Genomic DNA, 21867 nt, shown 5'->3' with positions numbered 1-21867 from the left:
TTCAAAAATAGGTGACCCCAAACTACATGAATTAAAGTTGCTCCATATTAGTTAAAGTTGCTCTAAATGAGTTAAGGTTGACCTATAAACACTATTAAAACACAACACCATAATAATGAAGCAGTTTTTGAGCCACAGTGAACTTTTAATCCATCTCTAATCGACAGCGTTGTACCTGCGGTTTGGTTTGGCGACTCTCCAGCTTTAAAAGCTTTTTCAGTTTTTTGCACAATAAATATGTCACATAACATGTAGCAGCAACATGTAAGCAGCTATTAACTCCCAATGACAAGGAAATGAGGAGGTAATTCAATTGTGGAATCCCGTATTTAGTGGTTTCACTGCGCCTGAAAATTGCATGCTCGAAAAAAATGCTTATGGTGTAAAAAAAAAGAAAAAAAAAAGGCAAATCGGGCTGATGCTTGGTTGGAAAAATCTGGCATTTATTTCACTTCAGTGATGCGTAGAAAAAAGGGGCAGCAGAAATATCCTGCACACATGGAAACACAAAGCACCCTTGTAGTTAATTTTGTTTTCCTTCAAATGTCCGTTAATTTTTTTTATTTCTCACTCACTCATTGATACACTAATTACTTTCGGACCTCTTTTGTTCACTCGTTTACTCGCACACACCCACGACGAATCTGCAAAACGGTTAAACTCCCTCTTTATGGATATTTTCATTACATTTAATGCACTTAAAATACATCCTGTGCATGGTGCAGAAGTGTAAACACTCCTCGCTAAAGCATGCAGAGGGGCCCCAGCTGGAAACTCTGCACACCACAGCGCAGAGTGATTCACTTAACTCTTTTTCCTCATATGGAAAAAAAAAGAAAAAAAGGAGGACCTGCAAATCGCTTGGCTCAGGACCTCCATTTCCCATCAATACATTCTCTCTGCCCCCTCCAGGCTCGGCGGCATCAAAATGCATAACAGTGGCCTGATAGTGTCGGCAACCTACAGCTCATCTTTAAAGTAAATGGTGGCGGAATTAAAGGGGAGCTGCTGCCATTTTCTTCCTGGCAAAGATATTAGAGAGATTCCCTCACAAAAGACAGAAATGCAGCTCGACAGGGACGGACGATGATGCGATCTGGAAAGAAGTCAATGTGAAAATACCACTTCTAAAGGTCCCCGTGCAATAATAGGCCCGTATCTTCATTACTCACAGAGGCACATTTCGTCACATTGGCTCTGGATTTGAATGTTGCCTTGTCTTGTAATTGGTTTCCTCCCTGAACGTAGCTGCATCGTTCCAGCTTTTTCTGAAATGACCCCCATAGCTGGTGGCTTCAAGATGTTTTTCTGCAGGAGCCGGCATGCAGCAGGGTCCTCTGCTGGTGGCGGGGCTGGAGAGGGCTGGGGGGTTGGAATGACACTCAAGAGGCCAAATCACCGAATCTGGGCCCAGGGTTTTTTGGCAGGCGGCAGAGTGTGAAATTTACAGAATTTCTTATGTTGCTGGTGCAGCTGCCTCTGTGCCTGCCACCGTGGTATTGTCAGACAGAGGAGAGGAGTAGAGGGCTGGACTGAGGGAGTGGGAGAATTCAGATAGATGGCTGCAGGAATTGGTAGGTGACATTGATTTTTCTATGCGCGGATTAAATGAGGACAGTTTTGGATGATTAGCTCGCTTTCATGCTCTGAGTTTAGTTGTGCAGCTCTCTCTGTGTAGCTGATAGCGAAAGTGGAAAGAGGCAGTTCAGAAATGAGTGGTAAGAATCAAAGACAGAACCCGAAAAACACACCAACGTTCAAAATCTGGGGTCACTTCGAAATTTATTGTTGAAAGAAAAGCAGCTTTGTTTCAATGACGATAACATCAAATGAATGATAAATCCAGTGTAGACATAGTTAATGTAGTAAATGACTATTCTAGCTGTAAACGGCTGATGTTTAATGGAATATCTCCATAGGGGTACAGAGGAACATTTCCAGCAACCATCACTCCTGTGTTCTAATACTACATTGTGTTAGCTAATAGTGCTGAAAGGCTCATTGATGATCAGAAAACCCTTGTGCAGTTATGTTAGCACATGGATAAAAGTGTGAGCTTTCATGGAAAACATGAAGCTGTCAGTGTGACCCCAAACTTTTGAACGATAGTGTAAGTGAGTGCTTCCCTGTTTTCTCCTCGTCACAACCCCTAAACCACTCGTATTTACGTGGACGTTCGGTGGAAGCGGTGCTGCACGCCTAATTTGCAGCAGGACCCCATGTTTTCTCTGCAAATTGCAGTCACATATCGTTTAGTTTCCCTTTATTATTGCAAAGAAAAACAATCAGAAAACCTCAAATGGGATCCTCCGTGCTCTGGTCTGGTCGCTGGCTCCGGCTGCCTTCCCAGTTCATCTCACTAACTGTCTCTGCCTCTGCCAGCATTTTCTGGAACAGATGCCTTCTTATTTTGACGGCCTGCTGCTTGCCTCAGTCATTTGGGCAGCAGGTCACAAATGCTCACAAACCCACGAGGACACACACACACACACACACACACACACACACACACACACACACACACACACACACACACACACACACACACACATATACATCCAGGCTGTGATGGCTGAGAAGTATGTGTGTTTAACTTACTAGTTGTTTAAGTAAACTGAGAAGAATCCCCTCAGGTGATTAGTTCATTTGCAAGTCCCTGTCTGTGGAGGCTGCCCCACACTCTGCCTTCCTCTGTTTAGCCTTTACCCTCCTTCAGTCTCACTGTCTCACCAGCAGCCTTTCTCTTTTCTTTTTCCCCTCTTCCTTCTGTTCTGCTGTTTGTTTGTGTTTCTCTGGACTCGGAGGGAGGAGAAAGAAGGAGAGCAAGAAGGGAAAAAAAAGAAAAACACAAAGAACAAAAACTAAAAGAGAGAGAGAGAGAGAGAGAGAGAAATGTTAAGCCGGCTGCAGTAATAGCGCTGGTCTTTGTCCTGCACTCATTATTTTCGCTTTGATTACAATCTGGAGGAGCTCAAGTTACCCTAATTCGACCGGCTGAGGCTCTGGCTGAAATTGTGCCGCGCTGAGTGATGGTTGAATTGAAGCTGCCAGGGGGGTCAGTGCTGGACGGGAGTGGGAAAATAATAATAATAATAAAAAACACACACACACACAGAAAAAAGATCAGAATAAAGATAAAAATGCAAAACAAAAAGGCAACATCTGCGATGCTAACGCGGCTAACGCACACCCAGTGAATTCCATCCTTCATGGAGATGTAAACGATGAGACCAACCGTGTAATTCCTTCAGGGACGCCTCCATGCCAACAGGACATCTTGTTTATGCCAGAGCGAGAATGCTGAGAAATGGTCTCGGTGTTGCGCGGCGGAGAACAGCCAGGCATGCTGGGATTCCGTGGCCAGTGACGGCGGTGCCACGGGAGGGGAAGCAGCGCTGAGGACGCCGCCTCGGGGCCAACCACCACTAGACACTAAGCACTGCTGAGGCCTGGTCCCCATGTAGCTCTAATCACAGCCCCCTGCTCCGTCCATCTGCTCTCCATCAGCGGCCTTCCATCGCCTCTCCATCCTCTTCCCTTCTGGCTGCGGCTCTCGCTGTCTCTTAACCTTCTGCAGCCTTCCTGGTGCTCAGATTTTTCACCGCCTGGTGCTTCTCCACTCTGAATCTTCTACAGTGCCGTTCAAAAGCTTATGCTCACTTAGAAATGTCTTTATTTTTAAAAGAAAAGCAGATTTTTTTCAGGGACGATAACATTAAATGAGTCAGAAATACAGTCTAGACATTGTTAATGTGTGTAAAAGTGGAAGTTTTCATGGAAAATGTGAAATTGTCTGGATGACCCCAAACTGTTGAACCATAGTGTAGATCAACTTTAACTCATTTACAGCAACTTTAACAAACTTTAGCTAATATGGAGCAACTTAAATCAATATTGAGCAACTTGACCTAATATGGAGCAACTTTAACATAGAGCAACTTTAACTCATGTAGAGCAACTTTACATAATATAGAGCAACTTTAACTCATTTAGAGCAACTTTAACAAATATAGAGCAACTTTAGCTAATATGGAGCAACTTTAACAGAGAAACTTTAGCTAACAGAGCAACTTTAAATAATATAGAGCAACTTTAACTGACATAGAGCAACTTTAACTATTATAGAGCAACTTTAATATAGAGCAAATTTAACAAATAATAGCAACTTTAGCGAATATAGAGCAACTTCATCTCATTTTTGAGCAACTTTAGGTGACATAGAGTAACTTTAATTCATTTATACCACCGTTCAAAAGTTTGGGGTCACTTAGAAATGTATTATTCCTGAAAGAAAAGCAGCTTTTTTCAATTAGTATAACATTATATGAATTACGAATCCAGTGCAGACATAGTTAATGTGGTAAATGACTGTTCTAGCTGGAAACAGCTGATTTTTCAATTAGTATAACATTATATGAATTACGAATCCAGTGCAGACATAGTTAATGTGGTAAATGACTGTTCTAGCTGGAAACAGCTGATTTTTAATGGAATATCTCCATAGGGGTACAGAGGAACATTTCCAGCAACCATCACTCCTGTGTTCTAATGCTACATTGTGTTAGCTAATGGTGCTGAAAGGCTCATTGATGATTAGAAAACCTTTGTGCTGCTATATTAGCACATGGATAAAAGTGGGAGTTTTCATGGGAAACATGGAATTGCCTGGGTGACCCCAAACTTTCGAACGGCAGCGTTTCTTAAAAGAAGCTGGGAAACATTGAGCATCATCCACTTAATGTTGCAGCATTTTTCGAGACGACTAATGCCGGATGAGAAGATGATAATTCTGCAAGTAGCGGAGTGTTAAATTAAAGAAAAAATAAAGCCCTTAGAAGTGAAGCTCATTGCCTCTTTTGTCGTCTGTCTGGTTTGTGATTTGCGACTCGCTTCTCGCTCCAGCTGCTTCGCTAAAAACACATGTACAGAGCTGCAACATATTGATCCCGACTCCATCTTTGTCACTCTTTTATTTTCCCTCCCACACAATGTTTCCCTATTAAACGTCCCTTTTGCCTTCTGGTCACAGCACGTAATCTGGTGGAGATGGCAGAAAGTGTCATCAGACAGATGTGAGTTTTCTAACTACGACGGCGCCGTCACTCCACTTTATTAGCCCGACTCACAGTTGTACTATAGCTACACTGGTTTTTGCTGCCCTTAATGATCAGATTAGAGTTACTAATTAAAAAAAGAAAGGAAAAAAAAACAATATTACGAGCTGCCCTAACGCTTCTCTGGGCGGTGATGAGTGAGGGCAAAGTTATTATTCTTTTGAACTCCTGCGGTGCGGGGGAAAGACGGCAGACATTCAAAGCAGCATGACGTTTGGTGTTTGTTATTTCTGTTTTACTTTTTTTAATTCCTGGGCCGGAGATTTATGGTTCGATAAGTGCCTCAAACTTTTCTTTTTTTCAAATGGGCTTCATTTAAATACACCTCACCAGCAGAAAGAGCCTTTTTTTTCCTCCCCTCTCTCCTTCCTTTCTGTTTCTCTCTGTCTTGCTGTGTTTTCTGCTCTGGTCTTCCTCCTTCTCGCAGACACATTTATTTCCCGTGGGTTTCCGTCTTTGGGGGATTTGTTGTAACTACACATTTTAATGCAGTTCAGCCTCCTATCTTGGAGCTCAAGACGTGGCTTTTCTGCCTCTAATGTCTTGCTTGTACATTCTCACGCATCAACACAAATGTTTGGAGGGAACGTAAAGCATGTTTAAGGGCGGGAAAATGACCCACATACAGACTCCTGCTGGGCGTTTAACTCCTGCCCTTTCAGCTAAATAACAACCCGCAGACGAATGCAGATCAGAAAAGGAAAAAAAACAATATGTGTTTCTCATACATTTTGCGGCGCCCACCGTAAGCTACCGGCACTTCCTCATTCAGCCATTACATCGTTTGTTTCTATTTCCCGTCAAGCGTGACTGCTCGACAGCCCATCCGTATAATTAAAACGACCTTTAAGCAATTTGCCGCCGAGTTTCTAATATTTTTAGCCTGGTCATTATTCCCGATGCACAGATGTGGCGTGTCAAGGAGGCAACGTGGGCCTGACAGCATCTCACTTCTATTGTTCATTTGGGGAGGAAAAAAAATAAAAAATTTGAGTATAGGTAGTCGGGCCGGTGATGGAGCTATCGCCCAATTTATTCATTCAAGTGTCAGTTATACAGACAAATATGTGTAGTGCCAATGTGGGGCTGGATTTTGGAGCCGTTACAGCCTGTCAACATGGTGAGAGCGCAGTCATTAATCACCATACATTTGATCAGAATGCAGCAAACCTCTACTGTTTCCTGTGATGGAAGGACAATGGAAGGCTGTGTTAGATCTTGTTCCGCTAATTGGGTTAGTCCAGCTAATGGCCATTTAGATGGTGGATAACAGGGAGGCATTTTACTCCACAAATGTGGTGATGGAAGCAGAGGCTATCGTGTATTTGAATTATGCTCTGTATAAGAAGAAAAAGCTCTGAATTTTTTTGGTAACGCTTGCTTCAAACTTCTTCAATTTTAACCATGTCATGGTAGCTCGGTTGCCGGGTAATTAGTAATCCTATTGGCCTTTTTTTTGTGCTGGAACAACGGCCTTTTTGAGGGTCCAAACACGTTAAAAAACTCAGGAAATTTTGCACACACATCAGAAAAATTTCATATTTCATGGGTATTGTGCATGTGTGTGATAAAAAGACTCCATAGCGCCCCCTGCAAAATTTGTAACATCTACACCATTTCACCTACATCCATCAAATTTGGTAGACATATGCAGCAAATCAGGGTGCACAAAAAAGTCAACTACAGCCATACTCTAAACCTAACAGGAAGTCCGCTATTTTGTAATAACTGTGAGAAATTTGATGATTTTTTTTCTAATTTTCAAGAGCTATAAACTCAAAGGTTGTAGCTTCAAGTCATCTCAGATCTTTTTCTGTTGCCAGCAGGTGGCGCTATGACTGGGAATGTGCTTTGGCATATAGATGTAATCAGGACAGGTTTCTGATCATACATGTAAAGTTTCAGGCAGATTGGAGCATGTTCAGGGCATTTACACAGCACTTCCTGTTTCATGGCAACACATAAAACTTCCAGAACTCACCATGGCCACACCCTTAGACTTTTGCGGAACATTCTAATGATTTTTCATCACTGAGGCCTGTTGTATACACTGGCCAAATCTGAGGTGATTTGACGTTACACCCTTTGACTTTATAGCTCTTGAAAATCAGCAGAAATCATCAAATTTCCCACAGTTAATGCTAAATAGTGGACTTCCTGTTGGGCTTAGGATTTGGACACCCTATTGAAAATCTAAGGATTCTTGGCATTTTTTGATGTCGGAACATGGGCATTTTTGAAGGCCTAAACATGCTCAAAAACTAATGAAAATTTGCTCTCACATTGGAAATTTATTTTTATTTTATGGGAACTATACATGTGTTTGATAAAAATGACTCCATAGCACCCTTTGCAAAATCTGTAATATCTAGACCGTTTCACCTACATCTACCAAATTTGGTAGGCATATGTAGCACATCAGTGCGCACAAAAAAGTCAATCACAGCGATATTCTAAATCCAACAGGAAGTCTGTTATTTTGCATCAACTGTGGGAAATTTGATGATTTTTGCTCATTTTCAAGTAACTTCAAGTCATGTCAGATCATTTCCTGTTGCCAGCAGGTGGCGCTACGACTGGGAATGTATTGTGGCAAATGGACATGATCAGGGCAGGACACTGGTCATACATGTTAAGTTTCAGGCAGATTGGAGCATGTTCAGGGCATTTACACAGCACTTCCTGTTTCATGGCGACACATCAAACTTACAGAATTCACCATGGCCGCACACTAAGACTTTTGCGGAACATTTTAATGATTTTTCATCACTGAGGCCTGTTGTATGTACTGGCTAAATCTGAGGTGATTTGAAGTTTATAGCTCTTGAAAATGAACAAAAATCATCTAATTTCCCACAGTTAATTCAAAATAGAGAACTTCCTGTTGGGTTTAGGATTTGGGCACCAAACCTGTTCAACGCTGCTTGCAGCTTTAATTATTTTTAGTGTGTTGCTTTGCCTCAGCAGCAGATTTCTGTTTTCTATTCTTGTGTGATGGTTCAACGGTATCAGAGAAGGTATGCAAGTCTGAGTGAGGAGAACAAATCAGCAAGTGGTTTCTGCTTTGAGCCTAATATTATGTGAAATCACGCAGACTTTCAGCACACGGAGCGTTTTCAATGACATTTTACCTCAAACCCGTCTGAGAAGAACAACAGCCCACTGTACGGGGACGTGGGAATTGAGGGGGGAATTAAAATTACAATACCTGCATGCCCAGCTGCCCAACTCAGATTGCTCAGCTGTTATACACTCCTCTATGCAATATCCTGCCACTGAGCTCTGCGCGCTAATAATGAAGCTGTCTCAGGCGTCCAGATTTCCATGTGTAGGTCACAAAAATTGGAATAGAGGGAATAGATATGTGACCGTGCCGACCAAAATGGGCTAAGGGGTTTGCTATTCCCCAATCAGAGTCGCCGCTGCAGTTTTTGTGGCGTCCGGTGCCCAGTTGGTCCAGCTTGAGACTACAAAGAGCAGCTCGAGAGGCGAAATAACCCCGATAATACCGAAGCACGTCGACACAGCTATTTTAGTGCTACTGAAGAAGAAGAAGAAGAAAAAAAGAGGAAAAACCAAAAACAAACCGGTTGGTGTCCTTGGTTGAGTGCAGCTTTGGGGCGCAGTTTCTGTTTGGCTGCCAGAGCAGTTTCTGGCCCCGTTATTTCCTTCCAAATGAGAAAGAAATGTCGTTTGTCCCCACCATGAGCGAGCAGCCGCTGAGATGAGGAATAGGCCCACTGCTTTACACAGACTAACATGACAGGCTGCATGACATCACTTAGCCAAAATGGATTGCCACTTCACAATGGGCCGGTTCTGCCCAGTGTTAGCGGGGCTCTCGCTGGAAGAAAATAATTGACTCTGAAACGTATTCAGTGTATTTTAATTTTGTTTTAGTTCTGGCAGCGGTGCTGTTTTTCTGTGGGTGGCAAGAATTAGTTGGCATTGTTTGGTATCTTCAGTCTTGGATTTGTGTGAGGGAAAAATGAATTAAAGACAAGAATTAAAACTCCCTAATTAGAGCTGCTGACAGTATTTCACGGCGTCCTATGGTGTGTTTAATAACTTATGTTCGGCTGTATTTCCCAGGTATGATATTTAGAGAGTGAAGATTGCCTTAGTGACTCCCGCAGACTAAATTTAGGGAAATCATATTGGTTGAAAATTATAAATATTACATACCCCGGGGAGAACAATAGGAAAGGCCTGACGTGAAGGCTGCCAGTGTTGGATTTTTAATTCACATTAATAAACATTTGTGTGTTTGTGGGTTTGCAGCAAGTTAAAAAGGGGGTAACTTCATCAAGATCACAACAAATACATTTTCTCACTGTCAGGCCATGTGGATAATTCCAGAACTGGAGGACATTTTGTATCAAATTTCAAATAATACATGTAGAAAATACTGAAACATGCAGTTGTTGTGTAAATGTTCTTGTCCTGAGACCAAATCTAAACAAAAACAAAAACAAAAAACTAGGAGAAAAGAATGTTTGGAAATATTTTTAGAAATTCCAAATAAGTCTGAAGTTTCCTCTAAAATACCATTTTTCTCTTGTCCCACTCTCCCGATGACCAAACTGAATCTCTAATAAAACAGTGAAAATGAAATTTAAATCTCCTTTTAATAGTTTTATTTTTTTATTGGTGTCTCTTGTAATTGTGGGGGTTTTTCAATCAACATAGTATTTTAAATAATTATTATACATGGAACGGGCGTCCTACAACCGTGTTGATGATCATTTTCTGTCTGGTTTCTGTCGTTTTGTGTCTTGCTTTTGTCATTTTCTGTCTTGCTTTTGTCATTTTGTCTTGCTTTTGTCATTTTGTCTCATTTCTGTTGTTTTGTGTGTTGTTTTGGTCATTTTTCTGTCTCATTTTTTTTGTCATGTTATGTCTTGTCTTTTGTCGTTTACATCATCAAATAATTTTCCAAAATAACAGGTAGAGCAAACTATGTCCTCTCTTCTATTTTTCATATTTTCTTAACATTGATTGAATGTCTCACTCTACCTCATATTATCAGGATCAGACTCATTCTTTTTACTGTTTTCCATCAGTCAGTTTGTCCTCTTGGTCAGCAGTAACAGCTAGCTAAATATCTAGCTTCTATACTGCTGAGAAAAAGCTAGCATTAGCATGGATTAGCAACCCTGTTACTGTGATTAGAGTAGAGTTAGCAAACAACACAGAAAACATGGAATAAAAATGGTACCATTGATGTGTAAGCTGAGCCAATCAAGCCTTTGATAGTTGATTACCTATTATTGATGAATATGGAGCAGAAAATTGAAAAGAGAAGGTTTATTTTTCAAACATTTTGAAGCCCAAATGTCCTCCAGTTCTGGAAGGATCCTTACAGGCAGTCTTAGTTGATGAGATTTTGCTTTGAGCTTCATTAGAAACTACTAGATGATGTCTCAAATAAAAAATATCTGCAAAATCTGTCTGAGGACTGTGGAAAACAGCAGTTTAATGCTAGAAAAAGCACAAGCGGGATCATCTGGAGTCTTTTTGGGCGGTTCACATTAGTCAGATTAAATATAAACGCACATAGCTGTTTTCCCAGGAGTGAATGTGATCCTCAAACCTCCACCTCCACTTTGTCTTGGGTGACCTGTGCACCGCTCAGGCCCTGGGGGCTCACGGCGACCACATGGCTCCCCAACACTTTGAATTTCACCAACACGCATGTACGCAGACACACGCGTGGGCACATCTGGTTTCCAGGACGGTCCTCATGAATGCAGACCTTTTAGCTGCCGGTGCTGCTGGTGTTAATGACGGGGGGCATTCCTCGGCTCCCAGGATGAAAACGGCGAGCGGATGCAAAACAGAGGCAGCCATTGCTTCTGAAGAGGAAACCCAATCTGGAGCTGCATGTGTGTGTGAATAAATGGCCGAAGGGGGGTCGGCCAACTGGAGGTCCTGGAGGTCAGGGGAGGCTGCCACGGCACCCCTCCCACCTCCATGTGCCAGCGTTGGCTTCCTCCCAGCAGTGCAGCGAGGTCACAGCAATTTCCCAATGTCAGGAGTGGGTCAGGGTCCCACTTCCCTTACATATCAGTCACTGAAGGATGAGGAGGAGAGCCGGGCCTGGTCTTTGTAGAATTAACTCCCCTAATCCCCAGAGTGTCCGGAACGGCGGAGCAGAGAGCACCGTTGTTTGGCCGAGCGTGAGGTTCTACGAGGGAAATTTGAAGCAGTCGCTCTGCAGCTTAAAATGTGGTTATTCTTTTTGTAAGTGACGGGGAATTTCCTCATAGGGGTCGTTATCTTCCCGCTTATTGACGCAACGCTCCCTAACGTCAGCGTGAGAGAACCGGGATGCTGGACTGACAGCGAATACGTTAAGGTGGAAGTGAAACGCCGTCCCTGAAAAGAGCTCAATAATGATTCAATCCTCGTGTCGTCCTGCGGGTCAAAATTGACCCGTTTTAAAGTTTTTAAATTTTCAGAAATTTGGGGAATTTTTTTGCTGAAGTTTTGGATTTTTCTCAGACAAGGAAACAATTTTTTCAGTGCCCGTAAATGAGGACAACAGGAGGGTTAAGTAAGGATTATTTTACTGATTTCTTTATATTTCTTTCTGGTTCTTCCTTGGGCTGCACAGTGGACCCCCGTTTTGCATCCCAGCCTTTCTGGGATCTTTCTGCATGGAGTTTGCATGTTCTCCCTGTGCATGTGTGGGTTTTCTCCGGGTACTCCGGCTTCCTCCCACAGTCCAGAAACATGCTGAGGTTAATTGGTTACTCTAATCTAATCTTGTCTGTGAGTGTGATTGTTTGTCTCTATAGGCGCTTTTCCACTAGCACCTACTCAACTTGACTCGGTTTAGGTCATCTTCCATTTCAGTTGAGCTCCACCTCATCATGGGTGGAGTCACCATAGCACAAAAGTCCCTTAACGTCATTTGTGTGAGACAAAATGCAACACAACAATGGAATTTAAACCTCCTTTTTATGGTATTATTTTATTCATTGATGTCTCTTGTAATTAAGGGAACATTTTTTAATCAATATCATATTTTAAATAATTATTATTCATGGAACGTGTGTCACACAACATGCCAGCATAACATGTAGATCACATTTTTGTTGTTTTCTGTTTAGTTTTTGTCTTTTTGTGTCTCATTTCTGCTGTTTTTTATCTTGTTGTTTTTTGTCTTGTTTCATCTCGTCCTGTGATCACATAAACATATACACATATGTCAATGTGATCACCCCCTCCTTCCCCCAGACGAAAATAGGAATATTCGGAGCTCGTCTCTTCCCTTCACCTTCGGCCCACTTCGGCTCATTCCGCCGTGTTCTTCGGCTCATCTCGGCACATCCATTCTTGTTTCTTACCACCACCTGAATGGCCGGGTGGCTGCCGACTCTGACGTCATGCTTCACTTCTTTGCATAAACACAAGACAAGATGCTGAAGACCTCCACTGTTTGGGAATTCTTCAGATTAAATGAAGACAAAACAAAAGGCAAAATTTGGACCCGGGAGACCAGACGAATGGATCCGATCCGAATATTCGGGACCGAGTATTCGGTTGCCATATTCAGATGTTGCCAAGTTCAGAGCAATGCTGTTGCCATTTTTTTAAGATGTATGGATGGATGTATGGATGTACGGATGGATGTATATATGGATGGATGGATGGATGGATGGATGGATAGATGTATGGATGTATGGATGGATGTATGGATGTATGGATGGATGTATGGATGGATGTATGGATGTATGGATGGATGTATATATGGATGGATGGATGTACGGATGTACGGATGGATGTACGGATGTATGGATGGATGTATGGATGTATGGATGGATGTATGGATGTATGGATGGATGTATGGATGTATGGATGGATGTATGGATGTATGGATGGATGTATGGATGGATGTATGGATGGATGGATGGATGGATGGATGGATGGATGGATGTATGGATGGATGGATGTATGGATGTATGGATGGATGTATGGATGTATGGATGTATGGATGGATGTATGGATGTATGGATGTATGGATGGCTGTATGGATGGATGTACGGTTTATCCTTGACCCAAACAGGCTCCTCTGTCTGGCTCTTCTCTGCTCTCTGTTTGAATCCCCAAAGAAAGGCAGCGGTCCAGCGTATTCATGGTTGTTTTGGCCTCCTCCTCTGTGAAGCTAATGGACCACGTTTGCACCAAAACCAGCCGCAGGTGATGTCAGGAGACTTCATTTAACTAGCTCTGGACTAATACCGTCAGTGTATTAAATATCTCGATCCTTGAGTTTCTCTCGGTCTCCCAACAAATTCCAAATATATCTGGCAGCCGTTTCTGCAGACTGCAATGATTATGAAGCGTATTAAAGATGTAAATCCCTCCATCTCTTGATAAGTGTGATCCGGGCTGTCACTCCGCAGCCCCAGAAGTCTGTGCAAGGGCAACGAGAAGCCGACTGATATGATATTATCATCAAAACGGACGAGTCTTTGGCCGGCGTACGCTGCTCTCCTGGCCCACGACAGCTCAATCGATAGTTTTGGAACTTGAACCACCGACTATAGGGGGAAAGTGGTGAACGCTCATATTTATGCAAGAAAAATTATCCAAGGGCAGAGGAGAACATCGGATTCCTCCAGCTTCCCCTGATGTTCCTGCGGATTTATTTTTTGTTTATTTCTAAATTTTCAGCTTTTCCTGTTCTGTTCAGCACACATGCACCAGACCCAGTTACTGATGATTTTTTGGGGGTTAAAACAACGAACACGGGGTGGTTTCATGCTTCAGGGCCTCAGGAGGCTGCTGAGATCAATCAGAGCTCAGAGAGTAAATCTTAATTAAAAAAAACAGTGCATTACCCAGACTTTAACCCTCCTGTTAGGCTCACTTCTCAGGAGCAGCAACCATCTTCCAGGGCATGTTTAATCATCCAAAAGTATCAGAAAACTAAAAGAATCCCAATAAACATTGTTAAAATCTCATTATTAACTCCATTAATAATCATTATCAATATTTAGTGCAGTGGCTTTCTTTACGTCTCACAGATCAGTCAGGATAATTCACTTACTGTTCATTAAAAATGCACATTCAAGCTTTTTTTTAATGTACATTGGAGTGACATGCACATAAATACAAGAGTTTTATTTTACATTTTGAATTTTTTTCTCTTTTTATGGAGTAATGTTGATAAATTCACACCAACAGAATATTGTCAGACAATTGAGACTCTTTCTTTCTTTTTTATGAGTTAAACACAATTAAAAAACTGAAAAATTGTCACAGGGTTTGAGGATTTGTCATCATTTTCATTTTATATCTTGATTGTACTCATTAAGCCAAGCAGAAGAAGTTTCATACCGAAAAAATACTTTCAACAATTGTTCTTTGTTTTTTTTATGACTTTAAAATGGTTCAATTTGACCCAGAACATCCCAGGAGAGTTAAAATCCACCTTGTTATTTAGGACGTATGAGTGTTTTTCTAATTTTCTATTGTTTTTAAATGTTAAGGTGTCTTCTCTCTTTTTGCACAGCCTCAACAAACAGTCACTCAAAACAGAAACAAAACCTCTTGAATGTTTAACCTCAATAATGACCCTTTTCAAAAGTTTTTATCATTTCATTTTCCAGCTGTTCCTCAAAAATATGTTGATATCATTCATTTCAATTTATGTAATATTTCTATGACTACCTCAAACTCTTAATCACTAATAATATCATTCAAGAGGTGATGCAAACTTGGAGGAAAAGAGTGAAAATGTCAACAAAATGGACGTTGACGTTCTTCTGTTGCTGTTCTGTGTAATATTCTTCTTTTTCAGTGATCAAAATGCATTATAAAGTGAAAAATAAACATGAAATCAGTCTTGTGTGGACCAAAATATAATCCAAACAATAATACAAGTGATTATTCTTGACCAAAATGGCCAAAAATGAAATATAAACACACCGATTCTTGATTTTTGACCCACTTGTGGAGCCACTCGTGTATCTAACGGTTTAAAACAAAAACCTGCAGAGTTTTTCTGGAGAAATCTCAAATAAAACCGTAGAAATTATTTAACTGCCTCCCTCTTCCTCCCATCGTCCCCGTTGCAATAACACTTTTCAACGGACGCATGATTAAGTTTGCAGCCGAAGGAAGCGCGAGTCGGCCGCCCGGTCGCCGCGGCAAACAGGCAGCCGGAGCGCCACTCGAGCTGTTGATAACAAAAGCCATCACCCTGTGCACCGCTAAGCAGTTACCACATGATTTTATGAGAGCCACGCTCATTTATGAGTGCAATCAGTTGCAACCCAATGCCCCATAGGATGTCAGTGTTAGCGCCCCTCTTTGTCCTATGATGATGGACTGTCAGTTCAATGGCGTTATTGTAGCTCTAGTGGCCATCCAGGGAGTAATACATTGATAACAATATCAGCTCATAAAGATGGGCTGTTGGAGAAAAGGTCACTCCCTTTTCTTCCCCTCCCTCCCTGCCTGGATCCTACATCTCTCTCTCTGTTTTTTTTTTCATCTGTGTCTCTCTATCTGGCTCGGCCGAGGCGACGACGGCTGCCCGTCAGAGTGTAAGGAAGCTGGAATGTCATGTTTTAACTGGAGTTAGAGGTATGTTGACAGGCCAGACAGAGGGAACAGATGGCAGCGTGACATGCCCAAGGTCATCTGGCACGCCGCTGTCGGGAGCGCTGGATTTGAAACCCAACACTTTTCGCCTGCCTCCGTTTCCCTTCTTTAGGATTTCTCCTCTTCGCCCTCTCTCATTCTCTCCTCTGACCTCCGTCTCTTACCTCTTTATCACTCACTCCCTTCTCTCTCTCTCTCTCTCTCTTTTTTGTTCCCACCCCTCTCGGTTTATCACCTCCATATAGGTCACAAAGCCTCCCGTACCGGCTGCTTCCTATCTCTGCTTCAACACGCTGCCCCCTAAACTCCCTCACATATTCACCTTATTGAACATCCATATTCTCTGCCTCCACACACACATGCTGATTTGGAGTCGCATGGCGAAAACTGTTGCCAAGCCACCTTTGTCTCCTGAAGTCTTGCCCCAAACAGCCCTGTCAGCAGAGATGGAGAAAGAATCCAAATGAGTTTTAATTACCTGTGCAGCTACGCCTGGAAGGTTGTGCACCGGAAATCCCGACCGGGCGGCTACCAGCGAGCGTGCCATGTCGCCACACATAGCTTCTTTGTCTTCAAGCTAATTTCAGACACAGGCATAAAGTAGAAAGAAGGAAAAAAAGACTGTGGGAAAAGAAAAGGAATGAGAAGACAGAGGGGGGAAAACCACAGTTTGTGCTAAATGTTTTTGAGGGGCTGCAGCAGAATCCCAAGCAGGGCCGAGCCGAGTGTCCTCACCTTACCTAAATCTTGTCAGAAGTGTTCGTTTCAGCTCAGCAGGCAGAGCTGTTTGTCCCAAAACAACATTTCACTTTTCCTCTGATAAAGAAAGCATTTCAATGCCGACTGGGAGGGTTATGTCATTTACATTTTGAGGACAGATTATTGTTATCGTACGAGTCCGACTCTGGCCAGAGCTTGTGGTATTTTCCTGAATGTTTTTCGGGCATTTGAAGCTCTCCCAAACGAACCCTAACGAGGGGAGAAGGACGGCGGCCTTCCTTGGCGAACAAACGCACAACATTTCGCCCGTTCGGCGAGGTCTGCTACCTCACAGTGACTGGAAACAGCCAGCGTCGTGTTTATTAGCATGTGTTTATGGCTGGGATTTTGTTCATCGCTGCTCAGGCCCTGTGATTATGCCTGTTCTTTTTTTTATTTGGCAGAGGGTTGTCTGAATATTAACAACATAACAATGCTAGGGCTGATTAGACTTGAACGCAGCATAGACGGCAGATCTCTATCTGGGGCGATACAGCATCAGAACCATGCTGAGAGAGAGAGAGAGAGAGAGAGAGGAGGCAGAGAACAGGAGGAGGGAGAAGGAAAAACTGTTTCAAATCTTCTCATCTACAAAGGTTATTTTCTGAATAGTAAGTCTTTCAGCATAAAACCGCATGTTTTTCCTTGAATAGAAATATGCGTAGCCACAAACAGAGAGCATATGGATGTATTTATGGCACCACTTTGTTCTGGCTGTGTTGAATGTGTAATGTTGAGAGTTTCAAAAAAAAAAAAAAGGAAAAGCCTCTTTTCATGTTGGTTTTTTCCCCCCTTTACTTTACCCAGTTTTTCACAAAAGGCATTTTCCTCGGCGAGAATGGAATTACAAGGTGTGTTAGGAATAAACATTAGTATAATTTGTCACAATTACACCTCGACGTGTCCGGCTCGCTTGCGGTTGTGGAGCAGGATTGAAGTTCAGAGGGGATAAAATGTTGCTCAGTGGAGGAGGGACAGCAGTCAGAGTTTGTGGTTTTTTGGGGGGATTGACGTCTCGGTGAGAAATCTGATTTTGTGAACAGCTCTGAAGTCGCTGCGTGGCCCATTAATCATCCGTCCCCGGAGAGGAGGGCCGGCTGCAGCACTCGGACCTCTCCGAGTCGCCACAAACACAACGAACAATAGATGCCCCGACGTGACACCATTTTGTTCCAGCGTGAGAGTGCATGTGTTTGTGTGGAGGGGGGCAGGACGGATTCCTGAAAGTACAGTGACACCTAAAGGCCTAATCCTACAGGCCCCTCTCTCTCTGCTGCTGCTGCTCTCCAACACTTAAGTCAAGGGCATGTTGAATTTTTGGGAGGAAAACTGATGAGTTTTCACTTTTACTGCACTTGATAGTTCCAAGCGCTTGTACAGGGCATCAAATTTTTCCTCCTAATGACATGCCCGGGGCTGCCTGCAGGAAGAGTGGCATTTTCATCTTCCAACCTGAGCGTCTGATTGGACATCAGGGTGGGAAAGTCAAAAAAATGGATGCAGGAAAGCAAAAGTGCAGTTGGAATGGCACTGTACTGAAGCTTGTGTGTGTGTCGGACTAATCGTTTGTTTTGTTTTGTCTTTTTAACCCTTAAAGAGCCAAATATTTTTAAAAAATAGCAAAAAAATAAATAAAATAAACAAAAAAATCACATCTCACTCTCTACATGTGTGTGTGTTTATAGAAAAAAATAGCAACAAAAAAACACACAAACATAGACAAAAGATTAAAAATGAATAAATAAACATATAACATACATATATATTGTCTTCTTTTATATATATGTATAGATATAGATATATATCTAAATATAGAAAAATGAGCAAAAATAAAATAAAACAAAAAACAAGAAAACAAGAATATATGAAATGAATGTAGAAAACAATGACTAAAAAGAAATAAAATTAACAAAAATTATGTGTGTGAGAAAAAATAAAACAATGAAAAAAATAAAAACAATATATAAGCCCAAATACAGAAGAAAATGAGGAAAAAATATAACAAATATATAAAAAAAATGTGCAAAAATTCTACATATATAATTACATCTATATGGTAGCACACACACACACACACACACACATACTCTTCAAATATATACACAGAATAGAAAACAATATTTTACTAAAAAAAATAGAACTGCTGTTGTATTTCTGCAACAGTGGGTTTTACAGGGTTAAGTTGTGGAGAACATTCAAATTATTAAGATTTAATGTGACAAAAGATTTATTTACATTATTGACAGCCTGCATGTGTGAGTTCTTAGTCAGTGAAGGTCGTGTCTGATTTGACTTTTTATTGGGCTTTTCTCACACTCTTCCTGTGTGTTTTCGTACCAATCCTCTCCCACATAAACACACATTCCCCGGCCGATCAGGACCGCTGTAGTGATGAGATCCTGGCCGGGCGGCCCTTTTGATCTCGCCTCGTCTCCTGTGTCTGCTTTTCACGGCCAGCTCCACATGCAAGAGCCAGTTTTTAATATGGCAGCGCACCCGGGGTCCCGGAGCAACAATAAACTTTACCTTCAACTGTCAGCAGGTCTTAATCACGGGGTTAGCGGAGCACTAAATGTTGGATTCCTGTTAATATTCCTGCCAGCGGAAAAAAGCAAACAGAACCCAAAGAGATACACATCGGCCCGGCCCCGGCGCAGAAATACCCTTTGGAGTTCACAATCTCATTTTCATCACTTGCAAATATGGCGCAGGAAGTGGAGAAGTGAAAGAATAAGCCTCAGTTTCGATGAATGTGGACAATCACAATGGAATTCTCTCTTTCAGCTGCCGGGTCTGACTCTCTCTCTCCCCACAAATGTACGATCGGTCATTCTCAAAGAGCCTTCAGCGGGGCTCTTATTTGCCGTCCCGCGAGGTATCATAGCTGGAGCTCACCAAGCCAACTAATGGAGCTTCAGAGGGCTGCAAATGGCAGCGACGAGCGCACTGCAGCCTCTGTGGGCCAAATAGATTTAGATATCCATTTAGTTTGGTTCCCCGCGGAACGCAGAGAAAACAAGCAAGATATTACAGAAAAAATATAATTATCATCATTATTAGCACCATGTCTCGGTTCACCTGTTCTGTTGATTTGAAATGAAATAACAGCATTAGTGGTCACTGTCTGTGAGTTTTATGGCAATTTTCAGATTATGTTTGCTTATTTATATGTCATAATCATAATTATTATCATTACACTTGACTTCTCTCCTTATATACAAGTAACAGAATGACATAAATATACGTAAAAATATCCATATCATATATTAGTGGTCACTGTCTGTGTGTTTTATGGCAATTTTCAGATTATTTTTGGTTATTCCTGTATTAAAATTGGTTTTATTGTCATTGTACTTGACTTCTCTCCTTATACACAAGTAACAGGATGACTGCTCAGGGTCGCCATGTGCAAAGTTATGCACACACACACACACACACACACACACACACACACACACACACACACACATATATATATATGTATATGTATATACACGCTGCTACTACTGCACTTCTACTGTCTTTAACTACACTAATTTATTGGGTAGCCCTTTAAGTCCTGTACTGTAGTGCAATTTTTTTGGATTTGCTTTACATCAATATAACCCTTATATCCCAAGTCTGAATAAAATCTATTGACCTACTTCTTAACTACTACAATAAATTGCTTTACAGAGGAATAAACAAAAAAAAAAATTAAAAATACAGAAATTACGAAGCTGTACCCCCAAATTAGTAAAAAAGTTGCACATTATGCCGTCATCTTGTTTATAAAAATTGTGTATTTTTACAAACCCATCACTGCACCCAAAAAGCGCTCTGAGACCTGGTGAATGTGTGAGTTGTTAGTGGATTTCTCCAGATTTTATATGCAAAAAGAATGATGGCTCTATCTTATCTGTTTTCACATCTACCGCCAATCAAAAATTAATATGCAACCGTAGTCCAGGCGCTACGCTGGACTCTACAGGGTTATTAAACTTGTAATTTCAGATTTAGAAAAACTGGATCCAGCAGCACTCCAAAGGCAGCATAAAAGGAAACTCAGGCTGACAATACGGATACGAATATTTAAATTAAATCTAAATATATGTGAAACCACAGAAGGTGTCTCGGTGTCGATAGTTTTAGCTCCTCCGCTGCCAAAATTGTATCTCATTGTGTAGATTTTCTCTACATTCTCTGCATGTGACACGAGAAATGAGCACAAACCCAATCTGACAAATTTCAATGTCATTCATATATTCACACACCCCAAAAATGGCGCCTAGTGGAGTGGAGCGTGCTGTTTCAGGAGCTAAATCCCTGCTCTGCTGGCTCCAAATATTTTACCATAGCTTAGCTGCTTCACTAAAATCTGCACTTGTGTGCACTCCATTGCCCTTCATCTTGCTTTGAAAACACCACTGGATTAGAGGCCGTTGTCTCAGGACTCAAGCGGCTTGACTCCTCTGCGACACGGGTCTCATGCCGGTGTCATATTGTGGGAATAGTCAACGGAGAGAGAGAGAGAGAGGGAGAGGTTTAAACAATTCAAGAGTACAGTCTTCTGTGGAGGGAAGGGCCGCTGCCGTCTGAAAGGTTGGGCCTGTGAACAAGTGTTCATGCATTTTCATCAACAGTGATATCATTCACAGGGAATGCAATTCAGGTTGGTCTGAGTGAATACATTAGGTGACAAGGGGCAGCCATTTATTTAGATTGTGCTGTATAGCCAATGTTTAGGCCGTGCATGGCTGCTTCCATGTGCAGAATGGCTTGTTTTTGTGTGTGTGTGCCATTTTGGATTTTTATTTTTTTTCATTCTCATTCATTCAATTGTGTTCCGTCTAAGTGACCCTACCTCGTTTTTTTTTTTTTTTCTTTTTCGGGCACACTACAACAGATTTGAATGTATGAATAACCCACGCAATCACATGCCTGTAAGATCCCCAAAACTAGAAGCACATGAATATTTCGTGTTTTTTTTGTGTGCTTTAAGAGGCAGGGTTTTCCTCACACGTTCCTGCTCTCGGTGGGTAAAGAGAGTATTATCAGGCAAGGAGGAGACGCTTCCATCACCCCACTTCTTTTAGCTAATTAAATTGCTATGAATCCTGCTATCACAGTGTTAGCACTGCGGATATATGATGGCAGTCTTTATTGAAATGATTTCCATGGGTGTTTGTCTCACTCCTGGCTCTGTGTCAGCCTTTTAGAAGGAGAGCCGGGGAGGTGGGGAGGGAGAAGAGAATATGAAATTGATTAGTGAGCTGGGATGGAAATAAAGACTTCATCAGGATCACTTTGTGCAGTCCTCACAATCAGCTGGGAAACAATGCAGCCTTCCTAATGAGGACGGAGTGTGTGCGTTCTTACCTGTTTGCGAGCGGCTGCT

General features: G+C 41.9%; 1 long non-coding RNA gene across 1 annotated transcript in view; it reads left to right on the top strand.

The window, feature by feature from the left end:
• Positions 1-947: 947 nt before the first annotated feature.
• The window catches only part of LOC127533758 (uncharacterized), a 55497-nt gene continuing 34577 nt past the window's right edge, over positions 948-21867 (top strand). Inside the window, exon 1 of the long non-coding RNA XR_007941507.1 lies at positions 948-1574. This is a non-coding gene — a long non-coding RNA (uncharacterized LOC127533758). The remainder of the gene's footprint in view (positions 1575-21867) is intronic.

The sequence above is a fragment of the Acanthochromis polyacanthus genome, chromosome 4 (genome assembly GCF_021347895.1).
Source record: "Acanthochromis polyacanthus isolate Apoly-LR-REF ecotype Palm Island chromosome 4, KAUST_Apoly_ChrSc, whole genome shotgun sequence".
Classification (NCBI taxonomy): domain Eukaryota; kingdom Metazoa; phylum Chordata; class Actinopteri; family Pomacentridae; genus Acanthochromis; species Acanthochromis polyacanthus.
Note: the sequence above shows the minus strand (reverse complement) of the source record. Positions and strands in the feature narration are given on the sequence as shown.